This window comes from Ovis aries, chromosome 2, assembly GCF_016772045.2.
Source record: "Ovis aries strain OAR_USU_Benz2616 breed Rambouillet chromosome 2, ARS-UI_Ramb_v3.0, whole genome shotgun sequence".
Classification (NCBI taxonomy): domain Eukaryota; kingdom Metazoa; phylum Chordata; class Mammalia; order Artiodactyla; family Bovidae; genus Ovis; species Ovis aries.
This window is the reverse complement of record NC_056055.1, coordinates 176,845,753-176,850,542: the sequence shown is the minus strand read 5'-3', so window position 1 is coordinate 176,850,542 and position 4,790 is coordinate 176,845,753. Positions and strand designations below refer to the sequence as shown.

The 4,790-nt window shown below is 34.8% G+C and overlaps 1 non-coding gene across 1 annotated transcript; it reads right to left on the bottom strand.

Moving 5' to 3' along the window:
• Positions 1-3,114: 3,114 nt before the first annotated feature.
• LOC114113304 (U6 spliceosomal RNA) lies at positions 3,115-3,221 on the bottom strand. Its single transcript, XR_003588365.1, has one exon. It is a non-coding gene; the product is annotated as a U6 spliceosomal RNA (small nuclear RNA).
• Between the last annotated feature and the right edge of the window lie 1,569 nt (positions 3,222-4,790).

Below are 4,790 nucleotides of genomic sequence, written 5' to 3'. Positions count from 1 at the left end.
TAAATTTTCCTCTAGGAACTGCATAAATTCTCTCAATTTTTGTTAATCTGAAGATGAAGTTAAAGGATACTTTTGATGATTATAGAATTACAGGTTGGTAGTTATTTTCTTGATCATCATGTAACTATCTTCCAGATGTTTTAATATGCCATATTTTCAATGTCATTTAGCTCAATATTTTCTAATTTCTATGTATTTCCTTATTTGATTCATGGATTGATTGGAATTTTATTGCTCAATTTTAAAAGCATTTGGTACTCTTCTAATTAGCTTTTGTTATGAGTGTTGAGAGAAATTCCACTATACTTGGAGAGCATACCCTGAATGATTTCAATCCTTTGAAATATATTGCAGGTTGCTTTATGACACAGCATACAGTAAATTCTAGTAAATGTTTGATATGCATTTGAAAAACACTGTGTATTCTGTCATTGTTGAATGCAGTTTTCTACATTAAATTTTTAGAATATCTCTAGGTTTTTGCTATTATAAGCAATGATGCAGATACCGTATGTATCTTACTATATATATAACTTTTTGTTCTTGTTGAATTACTTCCTTCAGGTCATTCTCAGGAGTGGCATTATGAGGTCAAAGGGTTGGGAATATCTGTATGGCTCTTCCTGTTTATACGTTGCTGGTTACTAAAAGTACTATATCTAATTATAATGCCAGGTATCGTGCATGAGTTCACAAATTTCCCCATGGTGTTGGGTGTTGTAATTGTTTTGTTAATAAAGTGGATACTAAATTGTAACTGAAAGTTGCAATAATTTTCATATCTTTGATAACCAGACAAGATAAATACTTTTCTAGATGTTTACTTACTACTTCAATTTCCTCTCATATAAATTGCCTATTCATCTGTTTTACAACCTACTGGGATCTTGATACTTTTAGAATAAATTTGAATGGGTAATTTTATAATGTCAGCAATTCACCCTTGGCTCATATTTGTTGCAAATGTTTTCCCAATTTATTATCTTTTAGTTTTAGCTTTGCTGTTTTTCACCATAAACTTATGTTCAGTTTATGCAGATTTGAATCTGTTCCTTTCCTTGTGACTACTCTTCTCTCTCGGAAACTGTGACAGTGTTTGATTCTTTCCTAGCTGAGTATTTCTTTTTGTTCTTGTAACATTTTTGTTAATATACGGTATACAGCAGCACTGTCTAATAGAAATTTAATGCAAGCCACGTATGTGATTTAAAATGTTCTATTAGCCACAGAAAGTAAAAATAAACAGGTATAATTAATTTTAATCATATAATTTATTTGACTTAGTATCCAAAATACAGGCAAATTTTACTTTGCGTGGTTTTGGCATGCATTAATTTCAGTTATCACCATTTAGTTTAATAAAAGTAGTCTTCCAATAACATGATCTGAATCTCTATTATTCTGATATAATAACTGTGAGTAGTTGCATAAAGTACAAACTTCACTACTAGACTTTCAGTCCACAAACAACTACCTGAACAACAAGTGAGCATCATTATCAGTGACCAGTCAAAATATATTTTTCTTTTAGAGTCTGTTGGTAATTGTTCACTGCACACCTGTTATTCAATTCATGCATAGACAGTGAAGCATATAGTTGTGTTGCCTTCTTGTAGCTCAGTGTTAAGCCCACATAACACGTTATAAAAATGGATAATCATTTAGGGAGTTGCCTGACAAAGTGAGAGATCAGCAAAGAAATTTTTAAAAGATACTATTGAAAGTGAAAGCAGAGGTGATGATGAACAATTGCGGGGACTCTGACAATTCTACTGTTCAAAAGACTAGATGAATAGCCTCAGAAACTTAGTGAAGGTAAACTTATTGACAGAAATGAGGAACGTAGTTGTGACAAAAAGGAAAATTTTCTGTCTGGGTGATCTGTCCTTTGGTGTAAATGGGTGTTAAAGTCTCCAACTATTACTGTGTTACTATTGATTTCTTCTTTTTGTGACTGTTAGCATTTGCCTTGTATACTGAGGTGCTCCTACATTGGGTACATATGTATTTACAGTTGTTATATCTTCTTGAATTGATTCCTTGATCATTATATGGTGTCCTTCCTTATCTCTTGCGACAATCTTTATTTTAAAGTCTGTTTTGTCTGATATGTGTATTGCTATTCTTGCTTTCTTTTGGATTTCATGTGCATGAAATATCTTTCTTCATCCCCTTACTTTTAGTCTGTAGTCTGAAGTGAGTCTTTTTATAGACAGCATATATATGAGTCTTGGTTTTGTATTCATTCAGCCAGTCCATGTCTTTTGAATGGAGCATTTAATCTGTTTACATTTAAGGTAGTTATCAATTTATATGTTCTTATTGCTATTTTCTTAATTGTTTTTGGATGTTTTTGTAGGGCTTTTCTCTTCCCTTTCTCCATAGTTCTTTTATGATTTGATGACTATTATTGTGTTTGGATTGCTTTTTCTTTTGTGTGTATGTGTCTATTATAGTTTTTTGGTTTGCAGTTTTCAGTGGTTTTGATATAGCAGTCTATTTATATACAAAGTTGTTTTAAGTTGCTTGTCTCTTTAATTTCACCTTCCACTTCCTGCGTATGTATTTTCCTCTTCTTGTGTTTTCTGGTTTTGATTTCATATTTGCGTGTGGATGCTTTCCTATTTTTACTGTATGTTTTCTTTTATTGGTGAGCTTTCCCGTTTATGATTTTCTTGTTTCTAGTTGTGGTCTCTTTTATTCCTTCTGCCTGGAGAAATTCCTTAATGTTTGTTATAAAGCTAGATTGGTGGTGCTGAATTCTCTATGTTTTCTTAACTGTAAAGCTTTTGATTTCTCCATCGAATCTGAATGAGAGCCTTGCTGGGTGGGGTATTCTTGGTTGTAGGTATTTCCCTGTTATCACTTTAAACATTATCATGCCACTCCCTTCGGGCCTGCAGAGTTTCTGCTGAAAAATCAGCTGATAACCTTTTAGGAGTTCCCTTGTATATCATTTGTTGATTTTCCCTTGTTGGTTTTAATATTTTTGTATTTAACTTTTGTCAGTTTTATTAATATGTGTCTCGATGTGTTCCTCCTTGGAGTAATCCTATATGGGCCTCTCACTGAATATTTCAAGTGGACTTGAGTGAATGTTTCCTTTCTCGTGCTAAAAATACAGAATGCTTCATGAACTTGTGTGTCATCCCTGCACAGGGACCATGCTGATCTTCTCTGCATCATTCCAATTTTAGTATATGTGCTGCCAAAGTGAGCACTAAAGGTCACGTAATAATCATAACTTCCCTCCATTGATTATTGCAATCATTTTGGCTTACTAAGTGTAGTTTTGGCTTACTAAGTCACTTTTGTGGTTTTGCACTGTCTGTAAAGCAAGGACTGCCTATATTATCATTTCCATAATCAACGTAAAAGTTTGGGATATATTGCATTGTTTTTTTCATACATCTTCAAAACGATATGTATCTCACACTTACAAAACTGCTCAGATTAGATTAACTACATTTTAAGTGCTCAGCAGCCGCATAGACTAGTGACTAAGCATATGTGTGTGTATGCGTGGACTTAGTTGCTCAGTCAGGTCTGACTCTTTGCAACGCTTTGAGTTGTAGCCCACCAGGCTCTTTTGTCCATGGGATTTTTCAGGCAAGAATACTGGAGTGGGTTGCCATTTCCTCCTCCAGGGTATCTTTCCAACACAATGACTGAAACCTGCATCTCCTGTGTCTCCTGCATTGCAGGCAGATTCTTTACCCACTGAGCCATCGGGACTATAGCCCCCAATAGCACAAATCGTCTCTAGTCTTTTTAAACCAGAGTTTAAAAGTGTTGGTGTTGATGGGAATATGAGTACCTGATTAGAAACTTTCTGTCCAAATAAATCAAAGCTTAAGGTGGGGAACAATATGGAAATACACTTCTCCTTTGGTGGTAACAAAGATACTAATATTACTTAGCTCCCTTTGGAGAAAATAGGCCTTGAATTATTCTCCAAAACTTACTGAAATAATCAGCTTTGTTGGAACAATAAGGGAAAGGAAGAAAGAACTAGTCTTTCAGGGAAAATAGTGGCTCCTTCGTGCCCCATGTGAGCTGAAGTAGCTTGGCTCATCTTAGCTCTGGGGTGATTTGTGAGAGCTTTTGGCTTAACACATTATCTCTGAAATATCACCAAGAGTCAGAGAATCCCTGAACAGTGGACAATAATCTGCTTGGAGTTTTGAAAATATTTTGCAAGTTAGTGGAGTCAGCAAAGTATTGATTTGATTTCCTCCTCAGCCTCACATTCTGAGAATCCCCAGTAGCCTAATAGTAATGCTAGCAACACCTGCTTGACTGTCGATTTGCAGTCATCTTTCCTCCTAACACTCCCCAAATGACTACCCTGCCTATTGTCCTAATATCTCTAGATTTTTCTTGGGTGAACAAGATTATAACATCAATTCCCTGTTCTTATCCCACCTCTACCTGAAAGTTGGCCCATAGATATTTGTAAGCAGTTAACATCTGAAGTTAGATGAGGGGTGTGTGTGTGCGTGTATGTATGCTTTCAAGCTACTATACTTTCTAACAGATTTCTCATTTATTAGGAAAAGAATACAGCAAAATGGATAAAAGCACAGTCTTTGAAGGTAGACCAAAGTGAGCTCACTTTTCAGTGCTATCACTTCCTATCTATGTAATCTTATTATATGTCACTTAATATTTTTGTGCCTCAGTTTCTTCATCTATAAAGCAGGAATTATAGTGCCACTGACTTCCTACAGTTGATACAAGAATTAAATTAGATCAAGCATGTGAAGTCTTAGTCAATGGCTATCAAATTC